This window comes from Daphnia pulicaria, chromosome 2 (assembly GCF_021234035.1).
Source record: "Daphnia pulicaria isolate SC F1-1A chromosome 2, SC_F0-13Bv2, whole genome shotgun sequence".
NCBI classification, from domain to species: Eukaryota; Metazoa; Arthropoda; class Branchiopoda; order Diplostraca; family Daphniidae; genus Daphnia; species Daphnia pulicaria.
The window spans coordinates 7806027-7832537 of NC_060914.1; the positions used below are offsets into that span (position 1 = coordinate 7806027).

Consider the following 26511-nt stretch of genomic DNA (forward strand, 5'->3'; position numbering starts at 1 on the left):
CCTACGGCCAAAAAATGGATAAGTCTAGTCTCGTAATGGTAAAATATTGTTTTCCGAGAAGATTATTCGGTCGATAACCCACATATTGGTATAATATTAGATTATTACTTTGCTGCGTCAAGGTGGCTGTTAAATTGTTTTGTTGTTTTCCCAATGAATGGCTATTATGAAAGATGAATAAATCAATATTACTTTTTGTTATTTTCCCAATAACGGACCATTAAAAAAATAATAAATCCTTTTTTTATGAAAAAGCTATAGTCTTTTACATTTAACATGCGTTCAAAATCCTAAATGTTTTATATCGTATTCAATTCGTTAGTTCTGCATACAATTGCCTAACTGAACAATCCAATTGTCTTAAAATCCATATCTTGCACAAGTCTCGAACAACTAACTTACGTACTTCGAATTTAAAACTCTACCTTCACGCTAACGTGATATAATTTATCTTAAACGTTAAGGAGATGAAATGTTAAAACTGCTATTATTATATATCCATATAGGTAATTCTATGGAGGTTGGTTCAAACCCACTTTCAGCAAACAAATGACTTATGAAACAAATAGTCTCAATAATCATAAATTCCTACACTGATGTAAATTAAATCGATTTTGCTCACGCTGGGCTATAACCATGACAATGTGTAAGTATGCACTATCCATCCGGTCACATCGGGACTTTATTTTCATCACCGTTTCTGGTGTAGTGGTTATAGTGTTGGATTGGTGACACAAAGGACGATGGTTCAAACCCACTCTCGGCTTAAAAGGCAGCAGCTATCCAATCATTTAGGATTTTGAACATGTGGTAAATGTAAAAGACTATAGCTTAATCATAGAAAACGATGTAATCATTATTTAATGATCCGTTATTGGGAAAATAAAAAAAAAATATATTAATTTATTCATCTTTGATAATAGTCATTTATTGGTAAAATAACAAAAAAATTTAACAGCCACCTTGTCGCAACAAAGTAATAATATAATATTATACCAATATGTGGGTTACCGATTGAAGAATATTGTCGGAAAAAAATATTTTACCAATAAAGACATGCTAGCTGGGAACCACTCGGCCATCTTGACATTGTTATCGCAATGACTACTTATATTGCAATGTGGCGTAAACTAGGTGTATTGAAAAGAGCACGCAATTGTAACTATGACAGGGAAAAATATCAATAATTAATGGCAATTGTATGCTTTTCTGTTCAATTTTCGAGGATCATGGCAGGTTTAATCGACAGTGCCACAACCGAATGGCCGTCAGAAAATACCGCTGGGACGACAAAAGCCGGTTTCTACCAGTAGAAGAAAGGAAGGATAAGAAAGATTATGCCCTATCGTTTTGCAAGTACTTGTTTGATCACTGGGTATTTACACTTTTCACGAGATATTCGTAAGAATGTGGAATGTGGTTTCATTCTGTTGGCAGACCTGACAATGGTCTTTTTTTTCAAAATGAAAGTGTTTATACTATGGAGCTGCGGAGGATTGAACTCCGGGCTTTTCGCATGCAAAGCGAACACTCTACCACTGAGTTACAACCCCTTAATATTAATTCGTTTGCTTTGAGTGACTTTTAACGATTGCGACACGTATGTAAGTAAAAAGAATAAAACTTGAAAGGAAGGTTTTGTCAAGAGTGGGGTTCGAACCCACGCCTTTCTCGAAGACCAGAATGCCAAATAACGGATTTAACAAGATTACCTATTAATCTATTATTTGATTTTGTATCTTAAGTCTGGCGCCTTAACCACTCGGCCATCTTGACATTGTTATCGCAATGACTACTTATATTGCAATGTGGCGTAAACTAGGTGTATTGAAAAGAGCACGCAATTGTAACTATGACAGGGCAAAATATCAATAATTAATGGCAATTATATGCTTTTCTGTTCAATTTTCGAGGATCATGGCAGGTTTAATCGACAGTGCCACAACCGAATGGCCGTCAGAAAAAACCGCTGGGACGACAAAAGCCGGTTTCTACCAGTAGAAGAAAGGAAGGATAAGAAAGATTATGCCCTATCGTTTTGCAAGTACTTGTTTGATCACTGGGTATTTACACTTTTCACGAGATATTCGTAAGAATGTTTAATTTGGTTTCATTCTGTTGGCAGACCTAACAATGGTCTTTTTTTTCAAAATGAAAGTGATTATAGTATGGAGTTGCGGAGGATTGAACTCCGGGCTTTTCGCATGTAAAGCAAACACTCTACCACTGAGTTACAACCCCTTGAAAATCGAGACTACCAGTATGTTCTTGATACTTGCTTTTTAACACTCGATTATTTGCAAAACCTTGAAGTTGCGGAGGATTGAACTCCGGTCTTCTCACATGCAAAGCGAGCACTCTACCTCTGAGTTACAACCCCTTAACTTATGCTCGTTTGCTTTGAGTGACTGTTAACGATTGTGACACGTTTGTGTTTTCAATGGAGAAGAAGATTTAAAGTGAAAAAGAATAAAACTTGAAAGGAAGGTTTTGTCAAGAGTGAGGTACGAACCCACGCCTTCTTCGAAGACCAGAATGCCAAGTAACGGATTTCACAAGATTACCTATTAATCTATTATTTGAATTAGTATCTTAAGTCTGGCGCCTTAACCACTCGGCCATCTTGACATTGTTAACGCAATGACTACTTATCGCTTAGCTATATTTATATACGAAGGTCCTTAACAATATAGGGTGTGGGGTATAGGGGGTAGGGTAGTAGTAGCTAGTAGTGAAATTCAGAGGGTTTAATGTCCATTTAGTTATCCTTTATACGTTTCTTCCCTGAATGACCAATTGTCACCAAATTTTGTACATAATTCTGTCAAAATTTGATACATGTCGTAACGGGGTTTCATTTGTTTTCATTACTGTTTTAAAAATTTAATTTGCGTACTTGTTACCTAGCTGGTTGCCGAATCCTAGGCAGTGAATTCGCTTTTGTTTGCTTAACCTTCCAACTGTCAGTGCAGTGAGTGCTCAGCAGTGTTAACAAAAAGAAAAAAAGTTTGAATCTTCCCTAGCAAGACAAGTTTTGATGATATGATATTGATATTTTGATGATATTTGATTTGATTTTTATTGTTCTTGTTCGATTTCGTCTTTATTGTTCTTATTATTGCCTCTTTTTGTTAACTGTTTTTAATAAATGATGATCTTGATTTTAATAAATTTTTTGATCAGGTAAAATTTCTATTCCCCTTTTTTTTAACAGTTAGTCATCAACCAAGAAGTTGAGAAACATTTTAAAAATGTTTGATTATACTCATTTTGAAGCTCTGGGTCATCTCTCTCTTCTTCCCTTGTCCTCTCCACAGTCATCAAGATCTTTCGGCGGTCGTGAAGAGTTACCACCGATCTTCCACTTCCATTTACCTCCGAAAGTTTTTTAAGTATAATTTTTCAAAACTTACAAATTTAAATATCCTAAATGGCTTGTTCGAGTTTCGAACTCCGAACCATACCAGTGGCAACCAGGGTTGCTAACCATTAGTCCAACATTGACATAAGATTTAAGGGAAAGCGTGGTCAGGTTGGTGTGTACACCAAACAATGTAACGAAAGACGAAGTAAAGCTATGGTAATATCACTAGCGACGCTACCATCGGTATCGATTTTGGAACCGGTCATAAAACACTTAGGTTATATGCCTGAATTAAGATTTTTTCAGCGGTGGTTTAATCTAACTGCTATAATAGCACATCCAATTCTTTATAGTTAATATGTAACTAATAATTTTTCCAATTCCATGTTACTATAGTAATAAATGTTGCTAAAACTTAATCTAAACGTGAAGTGCGACGTGGGGTGGCGGGGCGAAGCCTCCGCCACTCCTAAGTCGCACCACTCATAATATTAACAGATTATTAGTCAATTAGTTATAAAGAATCAATTATGAAAGAGAATAAAGGGAAACAGAATTTTCCAAACGTTATAGTATGTATTAATCTACCATAACCTTTATTTTCTGTCTCTTTAACGTTTAAAAAAATTACCGAAGGATATTACCGAAGGAATCTTGTATTTTTTAAAAATTGGATTTCTTTTCTCTGATATTTCACGAAACGAAATGTCGATAATTGATGCCTATTTTTTCATCGTGTGGCTTTCAGGTCAAGTCAGCTATATCCTTATTATATATTTGGGGGACATAAACATGTTATGGTGATTTTGGCGAAATACATTTTTTGCCATCTTTATGTAATTGACGTTTCCATAGTGTAGTGGTTATCACGTCGGCTTTACACGCTGAAGGTCCTCAGTTCGATCCTGGGTGGAAACAATTTTACAACTTTAATCCGAGTATAGTATTTCATTTTCTATTGTACTTTCTCGATAATAGCCAATATCTGGACTTGTGTACTGCTATGTAAAATGTGTAATGGAAGAAGAGCGATAGGAATCTTACACGCTAACTAGCTAGTCTGTACACTTAAAAGGGTGCCACTACCAAGTTGTATTTGTTTGGCTATCCGTCTGGTGTCATCCCAACGAAAAGCAGTCAAAACTGGCGCTTTTTTAACGCAACAATAACCACTGAAGTTTTGACTTGATTGCTGCAAAATAGTAATGTTACATCACTAGAGATAATTTTACAACTATGCATTCTATCATCCTAGCACTCATTACATACAAAGTAAAAATATAAAATATAGGAATATCACTTATGTGTATCGGATGTGGAATATGTGGAATATGTGGAAACAATTTTACAACTTTAATCCGAGTATGGAATTTCATTTCCTTTTGTACTTTCTCGATAATAGCCAATATCTGGACTTGTGTACTGCTATGTAAAATGTGTAATGGAAGAAGAGCGGTAGGAATCTTACACGCTAACTAGCTGGTCTGTACACTTAAAAGGGTTCCACTACCAAGTTGTATTTGTTTGGCTATTCGTCTGGTGTCATCCCAACGAAAAGCAGTCAAAACTGGCGCTTTTTTAACGCAACAATAACCGCTGAAGTTTTGACTTGATTCCTGCAAAATGGTAATGTTACATCACTAGAGATAATTTTACAACTATGCAGTCTATTATCCTAGCACTCATTACATACAAAGTAAAAAGATAAAATATAGGAATATCACTTATGTGTATCTTAGCAGTAAATCCTCATAACCACCGATGTAGTTATCACCATAGTGCGAGCGATAATCCAAGTGCATTTTACCATGACATATTAGATAGTATTGGATTACAACGTTGATTTGTATGAGCCTGGCTAGCTCAGTCGGAACAGCATGAGACTCTTAAGTATTAATTGCAATTGTACACACGACCGGGGTTTTACATTTTTCGCTGAGATAATCGTACCTGGCAGGTTCTTTCTATATTGTTCGCAAATCTGCTACTGATACAGTGATAATTCTATTGTGTGATTATTGTTTTGTCACTATATATTTGATGTAAATCTTTAAATAAATGATACAAAAGTTTCCATATAAACAGATAAGCATGCAGAAAACCGCAAGTTATTTCATTTTAAAACATCTCAATGATGAACATCCGTTTTATAAGGGGGCACCCAGGTTTGAACTGGGGACATTTCGATCTGCAGTCGAATGCTCTACCACTGAGCTATACCCCCATAAATGTTTGTATGAGTTTACCTTCAACATTCTGGATTATAAGGTATTAATTTTGCGAAAAAAACCTTATCTTTTAATTTTTGTTTCACACAGGATGCGCAAACAAAGAATCATTTGGTTAATAATTGAGTTTCTATTGAACAGGAGGCCACGTCAGATATTTCAGTTATTTGAGTGAAGAAACTGTGTGTTATTAAATAATACTTCTTGAACAGCTTTAACGCAGATCAGTTTCCATAAGCTGATGAGAATTTCTTTCAAACTTTCAAAAGTCAGGCTGATACGTAGAAATATTTTTAGTGAGCTGATTTTCAAATTCAATAAACACAACAATGAAACAATTTAACTGAATAAACCCAATAATAGTTCATTCCCTGTATTAGATTCAACTTAATAGGGAGCATCCGGGGTTGAACCGGGAACATTTCGATCTGCAGTCGAATGCTCTTCCACTGAGCTATACCACCGATGTTTTTACATTTTACCGCGTATTTGTATTATTCCCCTATTTTAATTAAGAGTAACTGACTCTGAAATATCGATTTATCCCTGAGGTATATTTATATACGAAGGTCCTTAACAATATAGGGTGTGGGGTATAGGGGGTAGGGTAGTAGTAGATAGTAGTGAAATTCAGAGGGTTTAATGTCCATTTAGTTATCCTTTATACGTTTCTTCCCTGAATGACCAATCGTCACCAAATTTTGTACGTAATTCTGTCAAAATTTGATACATGTCGTAACGGGGTTTCATTTGTTTTCATTACTGTTTTAAAAATTTAATTTGCGTACTTGTTACCTAGCTGGTTGCCGAATCATAGGCAGTGAATTCGCTTTTGTTTGCTTAACCTTCCAACTGCCAGTGCAGTGAGTGCTCAGCAGTGTTATCAAAAAGAAAACAAGTTTGAATCTTCCCTACCAAGACAAGTTTTGATGATATGATATTGATATTTTGATGATATTTGATTTTATTTTTATTGTTCTTGTTCGATTTCGTCTTTATTGTTCTTATTATTGCCTCTTTTTGTTAACTGTTTTTAATAAATGATGATCTTGATTTTAATAAATTTTTTGATAAAGTAAAATTTCTATTCCCCTTGTTTTTAACAGTTAGTCATCAACCAAGAAGTTGAGGAACATTTTAAAAATGTTTGAACATACTCATTTTGAAGCTCTGGGCCATCTCTCTCTTCTTCCCTTGTCCTCTCCACAGTCATCAAGATCTTTTAGCGGTCGTGAAGAGTTACCACCGATCTTCCACTTCCATTTACCTCCGAAAGTTTTTTAACAAGCAATCCACCACTCAACCGCACCAAATCCATGGACCCCACTTTTTTTTCACATTCCCCTATGGGACCAAGAAATCTGAAATATTTCAGGCATATCCAGTTTTTTAGTTCGGATTCACCTGTTTTTGCAGAATTTAAATATTCCCTGCTGTTCGGGAGATATTTAATGTTAAAGTTTGAGTTTTTTCAAATTTTAACAATTTTAGGGGGTCTTTGGCATCGCTTTTTGGTTAAATTCTAACCTTTAAAAAACAACAAATTCAACCAAAAGTTTGCTTGGCCATCCCTTAATACCAATCCAAAAGGAATTTACATTCCGAATTAGATTGACCGAGTTATTCCCAATATAGTAAAGTGTAATTTTGACCAGTTTCCCACCAAGCCTAGTTGCCATTTTTTATTACTCTCCCTCGCGTTCCTAGCGTCCATAGCGGAATGGGAAAAAAAGTGGGGTCCATGGATTTGGTGCGGTTGAGTGTTGGATTGCTTGTTAAGTGTAATTTTTCAAAAGTTACAAATTTAAATTTCCTAAATGGCTTGATCGAGATTCGAACTCAGAACCATACCAGTGGCAACCAGGGTTGCTAACCATTAGACCAACATTGACATAAGATTTAAGGGAAAGCGTGGTCAGGTTGGTGTGTACACCAAACAATGTAACGAAAGACGAAGTAAAGCTATGGTAATATCGCTAGCGACGCTACCATCGGTATCGATTTTGGAACCGGTCGTAAAACACTTAGGTTATATGCCTGAATTAAGATTTTTTCAGCGGTGGTTTAATCTAACTGCTATAAGAGCACATCCATTTCTTTATAGTTAATATGTAACTAATAATTTTTCCAATTCCATGTTACTATAGTAATAAATGTTGCTAAAACTTAATCTAAACATGAAGTGCGACGTGGGGTGGCGGGCCGAAGCCTCCGCCACACCTAAGTCGCACCACTCATTATATTAACAGATTATTAGTCAATTAGTTATAAAGAATCAATTATGAAAGAGAATAAAGGGAAACAGAATTTTCCAAACGTTAAAGTATGTATTAATCTACCATAACCTTTATTTTCTGTCTCTTTAACGTTTAAAAAAATTACCGAAGGATATTACCGAAGGAATCTTGTATTGCAATGTGGCGTAAACTAGGGGTATTGAGAAGAGCACACAATTGTAACAATGACAGGGAAAAATATCAATAATTAATGGCAATTGTATGCTTTTCTGTTCAATTTTAGAGGATCATTGCAGGTTTAATCGACAGTGCCACAACCGAATGGCCGTCAGAAAATACCACTGGGACGACAAAAGCCGGTTTCTACCAGTAGAAGAAAAAGAACGATAAGAAAGATTATGCCCTATCGTTTTGAAAGTACTTGTTTGATCACTGGGTATTTACACTTTTCACGAGATATTCGTAAGAATGTGGAATGTGGTTTCATTCTGTTGGCAGACCTGACAATGGTCTTTTTTTTCAAAATGAAAGTGTTTGTACTATGGAGTTGCGGAGGATTGAACTCCGGGCTTTTCGCATGCAAACGAACACTCTACCACTGAGTTACAAACCCTTAATATAAATTCGTTTGCTTTGAGTGACTTTTAACGATTGCGACACGTATGTAAGTAAAAAGAATAAAACTTGAAAGGAAGGTTCTGTCAAGAGTGGGGTTCGAACCCACGCCTTTCTCGAAGACCAGAATGCCAAATAACGGATTTAACAAGATTGCCTATTAATCTATTATTTGATTTTGTATCTTAAGTCTGGCGCCTTAACCACTCGGCCATCTTGACATTGTTATCGCAATGACTACTTATATTGCAATGTGGCGTAAACTAGGTGTATTGAAAAGAGCACGCAATTGTAACTATGACAGGGCAAAATATCAATAATTAATGGCAATTATATGCTTTTCTGTTCAATTTTCAAGGATCATGGCAGGTTTAATCGACAGTGCCACAATCGAATGGCCGTCAGAAAATACCACTGGGACGACAAAAGCCGGTTTCTACCAGTAGAAGAAAGGAAGGATAAGAAAGATTATGCCCTATCCTTTTGCAAGTACTTGTTTGATCACTGGGTATTTACACTTTTCACGAGATATTCGTAAGAATGTGGAATGTAGTTTCATTCTGTTGGCAGACCTGACAATGGTCTTTTTTTTCAAAATGAAAGTGTTTATAGTATGGAGTTGCGGAGGATTGAACTCCGGGCTTTTCGCATGCAAAGCAAACAGTCAAACACTCTACCACTGAGTTACAACCCTTTGAAAATCGAGACTACCAGTATGTTCTCAATACTTGCTTTTTAACACTCGATTATTTGCAAAACCTTGGAGCTGCGGAGGATTGAACTCCGGTCTTCTCACATGCGAAGCGAGCACTCTACCTCTGAGTTACAACCCCTTAACAATTGTTCGTTTGCTTTGAGTGACTTTTCACGATTGCGACACGTATGTGTTTTCAATGGAGAAGAAGATTTTTAGTAAAAAGAATAAAACTTGAAAGGAAGGTTTTGTCAAGAGTGGGGATCGAACCCACGCCTTCTTCGAAGACCAGAATGCCAAGTAACGGATTTTACAAGATTACCTATTAATCTATTATTTGAATTAGAATCTTAAGTCTGACGCCTTAACCATTCGGCAATCTTGACATTGTTAACGCAATGACTACTTATATTGCAATGTGGCGTAAACTAGGTGTATTGAGAAGAGCACACAATTGTAACAATGACAGGGAAAAATATCAATAATTAATGGCAATTGTATGCTTTTCTGTTCAATTTTAGATGATCATTGCAGGTTTAATCGACAGTGCCACAACCGAATGGCCGTCAGAAAATACCACTGGGACGACAAAAGCCGGTTTCTACCAGTAGTAGAAAAAGAACGATAAGAAAGATTATGCCCTATCGTTTTGCAAGTACTTGTTTGATCACTGGGTATTTACACTTTTCACGAGATATTCGTAAGAATGTGGAATGTGGTTTCATTCTGTTGGCAGACCTGACAATGGTCTTTTTTTTCAAAATGAAAGTGTTTATACTATGGAGCTGCGGAGGATTGAACTCCGGGCTTTTCGCATGCAAAGCAATCACTCTACCACTGAGTTACAACCCCTTAATATTAATTCGTTTGCTTTGAGTTACTTTTAACGATTGCGACACGTATGTAAGTAAAAAGAATAAAACTTGAAAGGAAGGTTTTGTCAAGAGTGGGGTTCGAACCCACGCCTTTCTCGAAGACCAGAATGCCAAATAACGGATTTAACAAGATTACCTATTAATCTATTATTTGAATTAGAATCTTAAGTCTGACGCCTTAACCATTCAGCAATCTTGACATTGTTAACGCAATGACTACTTATATTGCAATGTGGCGTAAACTAGGTGTATTGAGAAGATCACATCATTGTAACAATGACAGGGAAAAATATCAATAATTAATGGCGATTGTATGCTTTTCTGTTCAATATTAGAGGATCATTGCAGGTTTAATCAACTGTGCCACAACCGAATGGCCGTCAGAAAATACCACTGGGACGACAAAAGCCGGTTTCTACCAGTAGAAGAAAGGAAGGATAAGAAAGATTATGCCCTATCGTTTTGCAAGTACTTGTTTGATCACTGGGTATTTACACTTTTCACGAGATATTCGTAAGAATGTGGAATGTGGTTTCATTCTGTTGGCAGACCTGACAATGGTCTTTTTTTTCAAAATGAAAGTGTTTATACTTTGGAGCTGCGGAGGATTGAACTCCGGGCTTTTCGCATGCAAAGCGAACACTCTACCACTGAGTTACAACCCCTTAATATACATTCGTTTGCTTTGAGTGACTTTTAACGATTGCGACACGTATGTAAGTAAAAAGAATAAAACTTGAAAGGAAGGTTTTGTCAAGAGTGGGGTTCGAACCCACGCCTTTCTCGAAGACCAGAATGCCAAATAACGGATTTAACAAGATTACCTATTTATCTATTATTTGATTTTGTATCTTAAGTCTGGCGCCTTAATCACTCGGCCATCTTGACATTGTTATCGCAATGACTACTTATATTGCAATGTGGCGTAAACTAGGTGTATTGAAAAGAGCACGCAATTGTAACTATGACAGGGCAAAATATCAATAATTAATGGCAATTATATGCTTTTCTGTTCAATTTTCGAGGATCATGGCAGGTTTAATCGACAGTGCCACAACCGAATGATCGTTAGAAAATACCACTGGGACGACAAAAGCCGGTTTCTACCAGTAGAAGAAAAAGAACGATAAGAAAGATTATGCCCTATCGTTTTGCAAGTACTTGTTTGATCACTGGGTATTTACACTTTTCACGAGATATTCGTAGGAATGTGGAATGCAGTTTCATTCTGTTGGCAGACCTGACAATGGTCCTTTTATCAAAATGAAAGTGATTATAGTATGGAGTTGCGGATGATTGAACTCGAAGCTTTTCGCATGCAAAGCGATCACTCTACCACTGAGTTACAACCCCTTGAAAATCGATACTACCAGTATGTTCCTGATACTTGCTTTTTAACACTCGATTATTTGCAAAAGCTTGGAGTTGCGGAGGATTGAACTCCGGTCTTCTCACATGCGAAGCGAGCACTCTACCTCTGAGTTACAACCCCTTAACAATTGTTCGTTTGCTTTGAGTGACTTTTCACGATTGCGACACGTATGTGTTTTCAATGGAGAAGAAGATTTTAAGTAAAAAGAATAAAACTTGAAAGGAAGGTTTTGTCAAGAGTGGGGTTCGAACCCACGTCTTTCTCGAAGACCAGAATGCCAAATAACGGATTTAACAAGATTACCTATTAATCTATTATTTGAATTAGAATCTTAAGTCTGACGCCTTAACCATTCGGCAATCTTGACATTGTTAACGCAATGACTACTTATATTGCAATGTGGCGTAAACTAGGTGTATTGAGAAGATCACACAATTGTAACAATGACAGGGAAAAATATCAATAATTAATGGCAATTGTATGCTTTTCTGTTCAATTTTCGAGGATCATGGCAGGTTTAATCGACAGTGCCACAACCGAATGGCCGTCAGAAAATACCGCTGGGACGACAAAAGCCGGTTTCTACCAGTAGAAGAAAGGAAGGATAAGAAAGATTATGCCCTATCGTTTTGCAAGTACTTGTTTGATCACTGGGTATTTACACTTTTCACGAGATATTCGTAAGAATGTGGAATGTGGTTTCATTCTGTTGGCAGACCTGACAATGGTCTTTTTTTTTCAAAATGAAAGTGTTTATACTATGGAGCTGCGGAGGATTGAACTCCGGGCTTTTCGCATGCAAAGCGAACACTCTACCACTGAGTTACAACCCCTTAGTATTAATTCGTTTGCTTTGAGTGACTTTTAACGATTGCGACACGTATGTAAGTAAAAAGAATAAAACTTGAAAGGAAGGTTTTGTCAAGAGTGGGGTTCGAACCCACGCCTTTCTCGAAGACCAGAATGCCAAATAACGGATTTAACAAGATTACCTATAAATCTATTATTTGATTTTGTATCTTAAGTCTGGCGCCTTAACCACTCAGCCATCTTGACATTGTTATTGCAATGACTACTTATATTGCAATGTGGCGTAAACTAGGTGCATTGAAAAGAGCACGCAATTGTAACTATGACAGGGCAAAATATCAATAATTAATGGCAATTATATGCTTTTCTGTTCAATTTTCAAGGATCATGGCAGGTTTAATCGACAGTGCCACAACCGAATGGCCGTCAGAAAATACCGCTGGCACGACAAAAGCCGATTCCTACCAGTAGAAGAAAAAGAACGATAAGAAAGATTATGCCCTATCGTTTTGCAAGGTACTTGTTTGATCACTGGGTATTTACACTTTTCACGAGATATTCGTAGGAATGTGGAATGCAGTTTCATTCTGTTGGCAGACCTGACAATGGTCTTTTTTTTTGAAAATGAAAGTGTTTATACTATGGAGTTGCGGAGGATTGAACTCCGGGCTTTTCGCATGCAAAGCGAACACTCTACCACTGAGTTACAACTCCTTAATATTAATTCGTTTGCTTTGAGTGACTTTTAACGATTGCGACACGTATGTGTTTTCAATGGAGAAAAAGATTTTAAGTAAAAAGAATAAAACTTGAAAGGAAGGTTTTGTCAAGAGTGGGGTTCCAACCCACGCCTTCTTTGAAGACCAGAATGCCAAGTAACGGATTTTACAAGATTACCTATTAATCTATTATTTGAATTAGAATCTTAAGTCTGGCGCCTTAACCATTCGGCAATCTTGACATTGTTAACGCAATGACTACTTATATTGCAATGTGGCGTAAACTAGGTGTATTGAGAAGAGCACACAATTGTAACAATTACAGGGAAAAATATCAATAATTAATGGCAATTATATGCTTTTCTGATCAATTTTAGAGGATCATTGCAGGTTTAATCGACAGTGCCACAACTGAATGGCCGTCAGAAAATACCGCTGGCACGACAAAAGCCGATTTCTACCAGTAGAAGAAAAAGAACGATAAGAAAGATTATGCCCTATCGTTTTGCAAGGTACTTGTTTGATCACTGGGTATTTACACTTTTCACGAGATATTCGTAGGAATGTGGAATGTAGTTTCATTCTGTTGGCAGACCTGACAATGGTCCTTTTATCAAAATGAAAGTGACTATAGTATGGCGTTGCGGATGATTGAACTCCAAGCTTTTCGCATGCAAAGCGATCACTCTACCACTGAGTTACAACCCCTTGAAAATCGAGACTACCAGTATGTTCCTGATACTTGCTTTTTAACACTCGATTATTTGCAAAAGCTTGAAGTTGCGGAGGATTGAACTCCGGTCTTCTCACATGCGAAGCCAGCACTCTACCTCTGAGTTACAGCCCCTTAACATTTGTTCGTTTGCTTTGAGTGACTTTTCACGATTGCGACACGTATGTGTTTTCAATGGAGAAGAAGATTTCAAGTGAAAAAGAATAAAACTTGAAAGGAAGGTTTTGTAAAGAGTGGGGTACGAACCCACGCCTTCTTCGAAGACCAGAATGCCAAGTAACGGATTCTACAAGATTACCTATTAATCTATTATTTGAATTAGAATCTTAAGTCTGGCGCCTTAACCACTCGGCAATCTTGACATTGTCAACGCAATAACTACTTATATTGCAATGTGGCGTAAACTAGGTGTATTGAGAAGATTTAATTTTAATTTGATTTTAATTTTATTTTATTTTAATTTGATTTAATTTGATTGATTTGTAACGCGCACTATCCAAGTAAAGTTCTAATGACGCGAATTTAACGTCATATCCTTGAAAGCAATCAAGGATCCTGTCTAATAACATTTTTTAGTGTTATGCCGCAGCCTCAAGGCGCAGGCCAACAGTTTTAGGACGGGTTCAGCAGGGGATCGAAACCAGAGCATCATTGCCTTTATTCCAAAGCATTGACGCTCTAGCCACTACACCCGTCACTACCAGTAGAAGAGCACACAATTGTAACAATGACAGGGCAAAATATCAATAATTAATGGCAATTGTATGCTTTTCTGTTCAATTTTCGAAGATCATTGCAGGTTTCATCGAAAGTGCCACAACCGAATGGCCGTCAAAAAAAAACCGCTGGGACGACAAAAGCCGGTTTCTACCAGTAGAAGAAAAAGAACGATAAGAAAGATTATGCCCTATCGTTTTGCAAGTACTTGTTTGATCACTCGGTATTTACACTTTTCACGAGATATTCGTAAGAATGTTTAATGTGGTTTCATTCTGTTGGCAGACCTAACAATGGTCTTTTTTTTCAAAATGAAAGTGATTATAGTATGGAGTTGCGGAGGATTGAACTCCGGGCTTTCCGTATGTAAAGCAAACACTCTACCACTGAGTTACAACCCCTTGAAAATCGAGACTACCAGTATGTTCTTGATACTTGCTTTTTCACACTCGATTATTTGCAAAACCTTGAAGTTGCGGATGATTGAACTCCGGTCTTCTCACATGCGAAGCGAGCACTCTACCTCTGAGTTACAACCCCTTAACTTATGCTCGTTTGCTTTGAGTGACTGTTAACGATTGTGACACGTTTGTGTTTTCAATGGAGAAGAAGATTTAAAGTGAAAAAGAATAAAACTTGAAAGGAAGGTTTTGTCAAGAGTGAGGTACGAACCCACGCCTTCTTCGAAGACCAGAATGCCAAGTAACGGATTTCACAAGATTACCTATTAATCTATTATTTGAATTAGTATCTTAAGTCTGGCGCCTTAACCACTCGGCCATCTTGACATTGTTAACGCAATGACTACTTATCGCTTAGGTATATTTATATACGAAGGTCCTTAACAATATAGGGTGTGGGGTATAGGGGGTAGGGTAGTAGTAGCTAGTAGTGAAATTCAGAGGGTGTAATGTCCATTTAGTTATCCTTTATACGTTTCTTCCCTGAATGACCAATTGTCACCAAATTTTGTACATAATTCTGTCAAAATTTGATACATATCGTAACGGGGTTTCATTTGTTTTCATTACTGTTTTAAAAATTTAATTTGCGTACTTGTTACCTAGCTGGTTGCCGAATCCTAGGCAGTGAATTCGCTTTTGTTTGCTTAACCTTCCAACTGTCAGTGCAGTGAGTGCTCAGCAGTGTTAACAAAAAGAAAAAAAGTTTGAATCTTCCCTAGCAAGACAAGTTTTGATGATATGATATTGATATTTTGATGATATTTGATTTGATTTTTATTGTTCTTGTTCGATTTCGTCTTTATTGTTCTTATTATTGCCTCTTTTTGTTAACTGTTTTTAATAAATGATGATCTTGATTTTAATAAATTTTTTGATCAGGTAAAATTTCTATTCCCCTTTTTTTTAACAGTTAGTCATCAACCAAGAAGTTGAGAAACATTTTAAAAATGTTTGATCATACTCATTTTGAAGCTCTGGGTCATCTCTCTCTTCTTCCCTTGTCCTCTCCACAGTCATCAAGATCTTTCGGCGGTCGTGAAGAGTTACCACCGATCTTCCACTTCCATTTACCTCCGAAAGTTTTTTAAGTATAATTTTTCAAAAGTTACAAATTAAAATTTCCTAAATGGCTTGTTCGAGTTTCGAACTCCGAACCATACGAGTGGCAGCCCGGGTTGCTAACCATTAGTCCAACATTGACATAAGATTTAAGGGAAAGCGTGGTCAGGTTGGTGTGTACACCAAACAATGTAACGAAAGACGAAGTAAAGCTATGGTAATATCACTAGCGACGCTACCATCGGTATCGATTTTGGAACCGGTCATAAAACACTTAGGTTATATGCCTGAATTAAGATTTTTTCAGCGGTGGTTTAATCTAACTGCTATAATAGCACATCCAATTCTTTATAGTTAATATGTAACTAATAATTTTTCCAATTCCATGTTACTATAGTAATAAATGTTGCTAAAACTTAATCTAAACATGAAGTGCGACGTGGGGTGGCGGGGCGAATCCTCCGCCATTCATAATTCGCACCACTCATAATATTACAGATTATTTTTCAATTAGTTATAAAGAATCAATTATGGAAGATAATAAAGGGAAACAGAATTTTCCAAACGTTATAGTATGTATTAATCTACTATAACCTTGATTTTCTGTCTCTTTAACGTTTAAAAAAATTACCGAAGGACGTTACCGAAGGAATCTTGTTTAAAAACATCTCAATGATGAACATTCGTTTTATAAGGGGGCACCCAGGTTTAAACTGGGAATATTTCGATCTGCAGTCGAATGCTCTACCACTGAGCTATACCCCCATAAATGTTTGTATGAGTTTACCTTCGACATTCTGGATTATAAGGTATTAATTTTGCGAAAAAAACCTTATCTTTTAATTTTTGTTTCACACAGGATGCGCAAACAAAGAATCATTTGGTTAATAATTGAGTTTCTATTGAACAGGAGGCCACGTCAGATATTTCAGTTATTTGAGTGAAGAAACTGTGTGTTATTAAATAATACTTCTTGAACAGCTTTAACACAGATCAGTTTCCATAAGCTGATGAGAATTTCTTTCAAACTTTCAAAAGTCAGGCTGACACATAGAAATATTTTTAGTGAGCTGATTTTCAAATTCAATAAACACAACAATGAAACAATTTAACTGAATAAACCCAATAATAGTTCATTCCCTTTATTAGATTCAAATTAATAGGGGGCATCCTGGGTTGAACCGGGGACATTTCGATCTGCAGTCGAATGCTCTTCCACTGAGCTATACCCCCGATATTTTTACATTTTACCGCGTATTTGTATTATTCCTCCATTTTAATTAAGAGTTTCTGACTCTGAAATATCGATTGATATTTTTTAAAAATTAGATTTCTTTTCTCTGATATTTCACGAAATGAAATGTCGATAATTGATGCCTATTTAGTCATCGTGTGGCTTTCAGGTCAAGTCAGCTATATCCTTATTATATATTTGGGGGACATAAACATGTTATGGTGATTTTGGCGAAATAAATTTTTTGCCATCTTTATAAATTTGACGTTTCCATAGTGTAGTGGTTATCACGTCGGCTTCACACGCTGAAGGTCCTCAGTTCGATCCTGGGTGGAAACAATTTTACAACTTGAATCCGAGTATGGAATTTCATTTCCTTTTGTACTTTCTCGATAATAGCCAATATCTGGACTTGTGTACTGCTATGTAAAATGTGTAATGGAAGAAGAGCGGTAGGAATCTTACACGCTAACTAGCTAGTCTGTACACTTAAAAGGGTGCCACTACCAAGTTGTATTTGTTTGGCTATCCGTCTGGTGTCATCCCAACGAAAAGCAGCCAAAACTGGCGCTTTTTTAACGCAACAATAACCGCTGAAGTTTTGACTTGATTACTGAAAAATGGTAATGTTACATAACTAGAGATAATTTTACAACTATGCAGTCTATCATCCTAGCACTCATTACATACAAAGTAAAAAGATAAAATATAGGAATATCACTTATGTGTATCTTAGCAGTAAATCCTCATAACCACCGATGTAGTTATCATCATAGTGCGAGCGATAATTCAAGTGCATTTTACCATGACATATTAGATAGTATTGGATTACAACGTTGATTTGTATGAGCCTGGCTAGCTCAGTCGGAACAGCATAAGGCTCTTAAGTATTAATTGCAATTGTACACACGACCGGGGTTTTACATTTTTCGCTGAGATAATCGTACCTGGCAGGTTCTTTCTATATTGTGCGCAAATCTGCTACTGATACAGTGATAATTCTATGGTGTGATTATTGTTTTGTCACTATATATTTGATGTAAATCTTTAAATAAATTATACAAAAGTTTCCATATAAACAGGTAAGCATGCAGAAAACCGCAAGTTATTTCATTTTAAAACATCTCAATGATGAACATCCGTTTTATAAGGGGGCACCCATGTTTGAACTGGGGACATTTCGATCTGCAGTCGAATGCTCTACCATTGAGCTATACCCCCATAAATGTTTGTATGAGTTTACCTTCGACATTCTGGATTATAAGGTATTAATTTTGCGAAAAAAACCTTATCTTTTAATTTTTGTTTCACACAGGATGCGCAAACAAAGAATCATTTGGTTAATAATTGAGTTTCTATTGAACAGGAGGCCACGTCAGATATTTCAGTTATTTGAGTGAAGAAACTGTGTGTTATTAAATAATACTTCTTGAACAGCTTTAACGCAGATCAGTTTCCATAAGCTGATGAGAATTTCTTTCAAACTTTCAAAAGTCAGGCTGATACGTAGAAATATTTTTAGTGAGCTGATTTTCAAATTCAATAAACACAACAATGAAACAATTTAACTGAATAAACCCAATAATAGTTCATTCCCTGTATTAGATTCAACTTAATAGGGAGCATCCGGGTTTGAACCAGGAACATTTCGATCTGCAGTCGAATGCTCTTCCACCGAGCTATACCACCGATATTTTTACATTTTACCGCGTATTTGTATTATTCCCCTATTTTAATTAAGAGTAACTGACTCTGAAATATCGATTTATCCCTGAGGTATATTTATATACGAAGGTCCTTAACAATATAGGGTGTGGGGTATAGGGGGTAGGGTAGTAGTAGATAGTAGTGAAATTCAGAGGGTTTAATGTCCATTTAGTTATCCTTTATACGTTTCTTCCCTGAATGACCAATCGTCACCAAATTTTGTACGTAATTCTGTCAAAATTTGATACATGTCGTAACGGGGTTTCATTTGTTTTCATTACTGTTTTAAAAATTTAATTTGCGTACTTGTTACCTAGCTGGTTGCCGAATCATAGGCAGTGAATTCGCTTTTGTTTGCTTAACCTTCCAACTGCCAGTGCAGTGAGTGCTCAGCGGTGTTATCAAAAAGAAAACAAGTTTGAATCTTCCCTACCAAGACAAGTTTTGATGATATGATATTGATATTTTGATGATATTTGATTTTATTTTTATTGTTCTTGTTCGATTTCGTCTTTATTGTTCTTATTATTGCCTCTTTTTGTTAACTGTTTTTAATAAATGATGATCTTGATTTTAATAAATTTTTTGATAAAGTAAAATTTCTATTCCCCTTGTTTTTAACAGTTAGTCATCAACCAAGAAGTTGAGGAACATTTTAAAAATGTTTGAACATACTCATTTTGAAGCTCTGGGCCATCTCTCTCTTCTTCCCTTGTCCTCTCCACAGTCATCAAGATCTTTTAGCGGTCGTGAAGAGTTACCACCGATCTTCCACTTCCATTTACCTCCGAAAGTTTTTCAACAAGCAATCCACCACTCAACCGCACCAAATCCATGGACCCCACTTTTTTTTCCCATTCCCCTATGGGACCAAGAAATCTGAAATATTTCAGGCATATCCAGTTTTTTAGTTCAGATTCACCTGTTTTTGCAGAATTTAAATATTCCCTGCTGTTCGGGAGATATTTAATGTTAAAGTTTGAGTTTTTTCAAATTTTAACAATTTTAGGGGGTCTTTGGCATCGCTTTTTGGTTAAATGCTAACCTTTAAAAAAAACAAATTCAACCAAAAGTTTGCTTGGCCATCCCTTAATACCAATCCAAAAGGAATTTACATTCCGAATTAGATTGACCGAGTTATTCCCAATATAGTAAAGTGTAATTTTGACCAGTTTCCCACCAAGCCTAGTTGCCATTTTTTATTACTCTCCCTCGCGTTCCTAGCGTCCATAGCGGAATGGGAAAAAAAGTGGGGTCCATGGATTTGGTGCGGTTGAGTGTTGGATTGCTTGTTAAGTGTAATTTTTCAAAAGTTACAAATTTAAATTTCCTAAATGGCTTGATCGAGATTCGAACTCAGAACCATACCAGTGTCAACCAGGGTTGCTAACCATTAGACCAACATTGACATAAGATTTAAGGGAAAGCGTGGTCAGGTTGGTGTGTACACCAAACAATGTAACGAAAGACGAAGTAAAGCTATGGTAATATCGCTAGCGACGCTACCATCGGTATCGATTTTGGAACCGGTCGTAAAACACTTAGGTTATATGCCTGAATTAAGATTTTTTCAGCGGTGGTTTAATCTAACTGCTATAAGAGCACATCCATTTCTTTATAGTTAATATGTAACTAATAATTTTTCCAATTCCATGTTACTATAGTAATAAATGTTGCTAAAACTTAATCTAAACATGAAGTGCGACGTGGGGTGGCGGGCCGAAGCCTCCGCCACACCTAAGTCGCACCACTCATTATATTAACAGATTATTAGTCAATTAGTTATAAAGAATCAATTATGAAAGAGAATAAAGGGAAACAGAATTTTCCAAACGTTAAAGTATGTATTAATCTACCATAACCTTTATTTTCTGTCTCTTTAACGTTTAAAAAAATTACCGAAGGATATTACCGAAGGAATCTTGTATTGCAATGTGGCGTAAACTAGGTGTATTGAGAAGAGCACACAATTGTAACAATGACAGGGGAAAATATCAATAATTAATGGCAATTGTATGCTTTTCTGTTCAATTTTAGAGGATCATTGCAGGTTTAATCGACAGTGCCACAACCGAATGGCCGTCAGAAAATACCACTGGGACGACAAAAGCCGGTTTCTACCAGTAGAAGAAAAAGAACGATAAGAAAGATTATGCCCTATCGTTTTGCAAGTACTTGTTTGATCACTGGGTATTTACACTTTTCACGAGATATTCGTAAGAATGTGGAATGTGGTTTCATTCTGTTGGCAGACCTGACAATGGTCTTTTTTTTCAAAATGACAGTGTTTGTACTATGGAGTTGCGGAGGATTGAACTCCGGGCTTTTCGCATGCAAACGAACACTCTACCACTGAGTTACAAACCCTTAATATAAATTCGTTTGCTTTGAGTGACTTTTAACGATTGCGACACGTATGTAAGTAAAAAGAATAAAACTTGAAAGGAAGGTTCTGTCAAGAGTGGGGTTCGAACCCACGCCTTTCTCGAAGACCAGAATGCCAAATAACGGATTTAACAAGATTGCCTATTAATCTATTATTTGATTTTGTATCTTAAGTCTGGCGCCTTAACCACTCGGCCATCTTGACATTGTTATCGCAATGACTACTTATATTGCAATGTGGCGTAAACTAGGTGTATTGAAAAGAGCACGCAATTGTAACTATGACAGGGCAAAATATCAATAATTAATAAAATATGTAACTAATAATTTTTCCAATTCCATGTTACTATAGTAATAAATGTTGCTAAAACTTAATCTAAACATGAAGTGCGACGTGGGGTGGCGGGGCGAATCCTCCGCCATTCATAATTCGCACCACTCATAATATTACAGATTATTTTTCAATTAGTTATAAAGAATCAATTATGGAAGATAATAAAGGGAAACAGAATTTTCCAAACGTTATAGTATGTATTAATCTACTATAACCTTGATTTTCTGTCTCTTTAACGTTTAAAAAAATTACCGAAGGACGTTACCGAAGGAATCTTGTTTAAAAACATCTCAATGATGAACATTCGTTTTATAAGGGGGCACCCAGGTTTAAACTGGGAATATTTCGATCTGCAGTCGAATGCTCTACCACTGAGCTATACCCCCATAAATGTTTGTATGAGTTTACCTTCGACATTCTGGATTATAAGGTATTAATTTTGCGAAAAAAACCTTATCTTTTAATTTTTGTTTCACACAGGATGCGCAAACAAAGAATCATTTGGTTAATAATTGAGTTTCTATTGAACAGGAGGCCACGTCAGATATTTCAGTTATTTGAGTGAAGAAACTGTGTGTTATTAAATAATACTTCTTGAACAGCTTTAACACAGATCAGTTTCCATAAGCTGATGAGAATTTCTTTCAAACTTTCAAAAGTCAGGCTGACACATAGAAATATTTTTAGTGAGCTGATTTTCAAATTCAATAAACACAACAATGAAACAATTTAACTGAATAAACCCAATAATAGTTCATTCCCTTTATTAGATTCAAATTAATAGGGGGCATCCTGGGTTGAACCGGGGACATTTCGATCTGCAGTCGAATGCTCTTCCACTGAGCTATACCCCCGATATTTTTACATTTTACCGCGTATTTGTATTATTCCTCCATTTTAATTAAGAGTTTCTGACTCTGAAATATCGATTGATATTTTTTAAAAATTAGATTTCTTTTCTCTGATATTTCACGAAATGAAATGTCGATAATTGATGCCTATTTAGTCATCGTGTGGCTTTCAGGTCAAGTCAGCTATATCCTTATTATATATTTGGGGGACATAAACATGTTATGGTGATTTTGGCGAAATAAATTTTTTGCCATCTTTATAAATTTGACGTTTCCATAGTGTAGTGGTTATCACGTCGGCTTCACACGCTGAAGGTCCTCAGTTCGATCTTGGGTGGAAACAATTTTACAACTTTAATCCGAGTATGGAATTTCATTTCCCTTTGTACTTTCTCGATAATAGCCAATATCTGGACTTGTGTACTGCTATGTAAAATGTGTAATGGAAGAAGAGCGGTAGGAATCTTACACGCTAACTAGCTAGTCTGTACACTTAAAAGGGTGCCACTACCAAGTTGTATTTGTTTGGCTATCCGTCTGGTGTCATCCCAACGAAAAGCAGCCAAAACTGGCGCTTTTTTAACGCAACAATAACCGCTGAAGTTTTGACTTGATTACTGAAAAATGGTAATGTTACATCACTAGAGATAATTTTACAACTATGCAGTCTATCATCCTAGCACTCATTACATACAAAGTAAAAAGATAAAATATAGGAATATCACTTATGTGTATCTTAGCAGTAAATCCTCATAACCACCGATGTAGTTATCATCATAGTGCGAGCGATAATTCAAGTGCATTTTACCATGACATATTAGATAGTATTGGATTACAACGTTGATTTGTATGAGCCTGGCTAGCTCAGTCGGAACAGCATAAGGCTCTTAAGTATTAATTGCAATTGTACACACGACCGGGGTTTTACATTTTTCGCTAAGATTATCGTACCTGGCAGGTTCTTTCTATATTGTGCGCAAATCTGCTACTGATACAGTGATAATTCTATGGTGTGATTATTGTTTTGTCACTATATATTTGATGTAAATCTTTAAATAAATTATACAAAAGTTTCCATATAAACAGGTAAGCATGCAGAAAACCGCAAGTTTTTTTATTTTAAAACATCTCAATGATGAACATCCGTTTTATAAGGGGGCACCCATGTTTGAACTGGGGACATTTCGATCTGCAGTCGAATGCTCTACCATTGAGCTATACCCCCATAAATGTTTGTATGAGTTTACCTTCGACATTCTGGATTATAAGGTATTAATTTTGCGAAAAAAACCTTATCTTTTAATTTTTGTTTCACACAGGATGCGCAAACAAAGAATCATTTGGTTAATAATTGAGTTTCTATTGAACAGGAGGCCACGTCAGATATTTCAGTTATTTGAGTGAAGAAACTGTGTGTTATTAAATAATACTTCTTGAACAGCTTTAACGCAGATCAGTTTCCATAAGCTGATGAGAATTTCTTTCAAACTTTCAAAAGTCAGGCTGATACGTAGAAATATTTTTAGTGAGCTGATTTTCAAATTCAATAAACACAACAATGAAACAATTTAACTGAATAAACCCAATAATAGTTCATTCCCTGTATTAGATTCAACTTAATAGGGAGCATCCGGGTTTGAACCGGGAACATTTCGATCTGCAGTCGAATGCTCTTCCACCGAGCTATACCACCGATATTTTTACATTTTACCGCGTATTTGTATTATTCCCCTATTTTAATTAAGAGTAACTGACTCTGAAATATCGATTTATCCCTGAGGTATATTTATATACGAAGGTCCTTAACAATATAGGGTGTGGGGTATAGGGGGTAGGGTAGTAGTAGATAGTAGTGAAATTCAGAGGGTTTAATGTCCATTTAGTTATCCTTTATACGTTTCTTCCCTGAATGACCAATCGTCACCAAATTTTGTACGTAATTCTGTCAAAATTTGATACATGTCGTAACGGGGTTTCATTTGTTTTCATTACTGTTTTAAAAATTTAATTTGCGTACTTGTTACCTAGCTGGTTGCCGAATCATAGGCAGTGAATTCGCTTTTGTTTGCTTAACCTTCCAACTGCCAGTGCAGTGAGTGCTCAGCAGTGTTATCAAAAAGAAAACAAGTTTGAATCTTCCCTACCAAGACAAGTTTTGATGATATGATATTGATATTTTGATGATATTTGATTTTATTTTTATTGTTCTTGTTCGATTTCGTCTTTATTGTTCTTATTATTGCCTCTTTTTGTTAACTGTTTTTAATAAATGATGATCTTGATTTTAATAAATTTTTTGATAAAGTAAAATTTCTATTCCCCTTGTTTTTAACAGTTAGTCATCAACCAAGAAGTTGAGGAACATTTTAAAAATGTTTGAACATACTCATTTTGAAGCTCTGGGCCATCTCTCTCTTCTTCCCTTGTCCTCTCCACAGTCATCAAGATCTTTTAGCGGTCGTGAAGAGTTACCACCGATCTTCCACTTCCATTTACCTCCGAAAGTTTTTCAACAAGCAATCCACCACTCAACCGCACCAAATCCATGGACCCCACTTTTTTTCCCATTCCCCTATGGGACCAAGAAATCTGAAATATTTCAGGCATATCCAGTTTTTTAGTTCGGATTCACCTGTTTTTGCAGAATTTAAATATTCCCTGCTGTTCGGGAGATATTTAATGTTAAAGTTTGAGTTTTTTCAAATTTTAACAATTTTAGGGGGTCTTTGGCATCGCTTTTTGGTTAAATGCTAACCTTTAAAAAAAACAAATTCAACCAAAAGTTTGCTTGGCCATCCCTTAATACCAATCCAAAAGGAATTTACATTCCGAATTAGATTGACCGAGTTATTCCCAATATAGTAAAGTGTAATTTTGACCAGTTTCCCACCAAGCCTAGTTGCCATTTTTTATTACTCTCCCTCGCGTTCCTAGCGTCCATAGCGGAATGGGAAAAAAAGTGGGGTCCATGGATTTGGTGCGGTTGAGTGTTGGATTGCTTGTTAAGTGTAATTTTTCAAAAGTTACAAATTTAAATTTCCTAAATGGCTTGATCGAGATTCGAACTCAGAACCATACCAGTGGCAACCAGGGTTGCTAACCATTAGACCAACATTGACATAAGATTTAAGGGAAAGCGTGGTCAGGTTGGTGTGTACACCAAACAATGTAACGAAAGACGAAGTAAAGCTATGGTAATATCGCTAGCGACGCTCCCATCGGTATCGATTTTGGAACCGGTCGTAAAACACTTAGGTTATATGCCTGAATTAAGATTTTTTCAGCGGTGGTTTAATCTAACTGCTATAAGAGCACATCCATTTCTTTATAGTTAATATGTAACTAATAATTTTTCCAATTCCATGTTACTATAGTAATAAATGTTGCTAAAACTTAATCTAAACATGAAGTGCGACGTGGGGTGGCGGGCCGAAGCCTCCGCCACACCTAAGTCGCACCACTCATTATATTAACAGATTATTAGTCAATTAGTTATAAAGAATCAATTATGAAAGAGAATAAAGGGAAACAGAATTTTCCAAACGTTAAAGTATGTATTAATCTACCATAACCTTTATTTTCTGTCTCTTTAACGTTTAAAAAAATTACCGAAGGATATTACCGAAGGAATCTTGTATTGCAATGTGGCGTAAACTAGGTGTATTGAGAAGAGCACACAATTGTAACAATGACAGGGGAAAATATCAATAATTAATGGCAATTGTATGCTTTTCTGTTCAATTTTAGAGGATCATTGCAGGTTTAATCGACAGTGCCACAACCGAATGGCCGTCAGAAAATACCACTGGGACGACAAAAGCCGGTTTCTACCAGTAGAAGAAAAAGAACGATAAGAAAGATTATGCCCTATCGTTTTGCAAGTACTTGTTTGATCACTGGGTATTTACACTTTTCACGAGATATTCGTAAGAATGTGGAATGTGGTTTCATTCTGTTGGCAGACCTGACAATGGTCTTTTTTTTCAAAATGAAAGTGTTTGTACTATGGAGTTGCGGAGGATTGAACTCCGGGCTTTTCGCATGCAAACGAACACTCTACCACTGAGTTACAAACCCTTAATATAAATTCGTTTGCTTTGAGTGACTTTTAAC

The 26511-nt window shown here is 36.2% G+C and overlaps 22 non-coding genes across 22 annotated transcripts; 3 read left to right on the plus strand and 19 right to left on the minus strand.

The window, feature by feature from the left end:
• Positions 1–1481: 1481 nt before the first annotated feature.
• Positions 1482–1553, minus strand: Trnaa-ugc. The gene has a single exon. It is a non-coding gene; the product is annotated as a tRNA-Ala (tRNA).
• Positions 1554–1639: 86 nt separating this feature from the next.
• Positions 1640–1776, minus strand: Trnal-uaa. Its single transcript has 2 exons — positions 1740–1776; positions 1640–1684 (listed from the first exon to the last, which is right to left on the minus strand). It is a non-coding gene; the product is annotated as a tRNA-Leu (tRNA).
• Positions 1777–2169: 393 nt separating this feature from the next.
• Trnav-uac lies at positions 2170–2241 on the minus strand. The gene has a single exon. It is a non-coding gene; the product is annotated as a tRNA-Val (tRNA).
• A 67-nt stretch (positions 2242–2308) lies between these two features.
• Positions 2309–2380, minus strand: Trnaa-ugc. The gene has a single exon. It is a non-coding gene; the product is annotated as a tRNA-Ala (tRNA).
• A 1829-nt stretch (positions 2381–4209) lies between these two features.
• Trnav-uac lies at positions 4210–4282 on the plus strand. The gene has a single exon. It is a non-coding gene; the product is annotated as a tRNA-Val (tRNA).
• A 1234-nt stretch (positions 4283–5516) lies between these two features.
• Trnac-gca lies at positions 5517–5588 on the minus strand. Its single transcript has one exon. It is a non-coding gene; the product is annotated as a tRNA-Cys (tRNA).
• A 2940-nt stretch (positions 5589–8528) lies between these two features.
• Trnal-uaa lies at positions 8529–8665 on the minus strand. Its single transcript has 2 exons — positions 8629–8665; positions 8529–8573 (listed from the first exon to the last, which is right to left on the minus strand). It is a non-coding gene; the product is annotated as a tRNA-Leu (tRNA).
• Positions 8666–9205: 540 nt separating this feature from the next.
• On the minus strand, positions 9206–9277 carry Trnaa-cgc. Its single transcript has one exon. It is a non-coding gene; the product is annotated as a tRNA-Ala (tRNA).
• A 1329-nt stretch (positions 9278–10606) lies between these two features.
• Positions 10607–10678, minus strand: Trnaa-ugc. The gene has a single exon. It is a non-coding gene; the product is annotated as a tRNA-Ala (tRNA).
• A 755-nt stretch (positions 10679–11433) lies between these two features.
• Trnaa-cgc lies at positions 11434–11505 on the minus strand. Its single transcript has one exon. It is a non-coding gene; the product is annotated as a tRNA-Ala (tRNA).
• A 641-nt stretch (positions 11506–12146) lies between these two features.
• Positions 12147–12218, minus strand: Trnaa-ugc. Its single transcript has one exon. It is a non-coding gene; the product is annotated as a tRNA-Ala (tRNA).
• An 86-nt stretch (positions 12219–12304) lies between these two features.
• Trnal-uaa lies at positions 12305–12441 on the minus strand. The gene is made up of 2 exons: positions 12405–12441; positions 12305–12349 (listed from the first exon to the last, which is right to left on the minus strand). It is a non-coding gene; the product is annotated as a tRNA-Leu (tRNA).
• Positions 12442–12837: 396 nt separating this feature from the next.
• Trnaa-ugc lies at positions 12838–12909 on the minus strand. Its single transcript has one exon. It is a non-coding gene; the product is annotated as a tRNA-Ala (tRNA).
• Positions 12910–16580: 3671 nt separating this feature from the next.
• Positions 16581–16652, minus strand: Trnac-gca. The gene has a single exon. It is a non-coding gene; the product is annotated as a tRNA-Cys (tRNA).
• Positions 16653–17048: 396 nt separating this feature from the next.
• Trnac-gca lies at positions 17049–17120 on the minus strand. The gene has a single exon. It is a non-coding gene; the product is annotated as a tRNA-Cys (tRNA).
• A 267-nt stretch (positions 17121–17387) lies between these two features.
• Trnav-cac lies at positions 17388–17460 on the plus strand. The gene has a single exon. It is a non-coding gene; the product is annotated as a tRNA-Val (tRNA).
• Positions 17461–18270: 810 nt separating this feature from the next.
• On the minus strand, positions 18271–18342 carry Trnac-gca. Its single transcript has one exon. It is a non-coding gene; the product is annotated as a tRNA-Cys (tRNA).
• A 2939-nt stretch (positions 18343–21281) lies between these two features.
• On the minus strand, positions 21282–21418 carry Trnal-uaa. The gene is made up of 2 exons: positions 21382–21418; positions 21282–21326 (listed from the first exon to the last, which is right to left on the minus strand). It is a non-coding gene; the product is annotated as a tRNA-Leu (tRNA).
• Positions 21419–21861: 443 nt separating this feature from the next.
• Trnac-gca lies at positions 21862–21933 on the minus strand. The gene has a single exon. It is a non-coding gene; the product is annotated as a tRNA-Cys (tRNA).
• Positions 21934–22329: 396 nt separating this feature from the next.
• On the minus strand, positions 22330–22401 carry Trnac-gca. The gene has a single exon. It is a non-coding gene; the product is annotated as a tRNA-Cys (tRNA).
• A 267-nt stretch (positions 22402–22668) lies between these two features.
• Positions 22669–22741, plus strand: Trnav-cac. The gene has a single exon. It is a non-coding gene; the product is annotated as a tRNA-Val (tRNA).
• Positions 22742–23551: 810 nt separating this feature from the next.
• Trnac-gca lies at positions 23552–23623 on the minus strand. The gene has a single exon. It is a non-coding gene; the product is annotated as a tRNA-Cys (tRNA).
• Positions 23624–26511: the final 2888 nt, after the last annotated feature.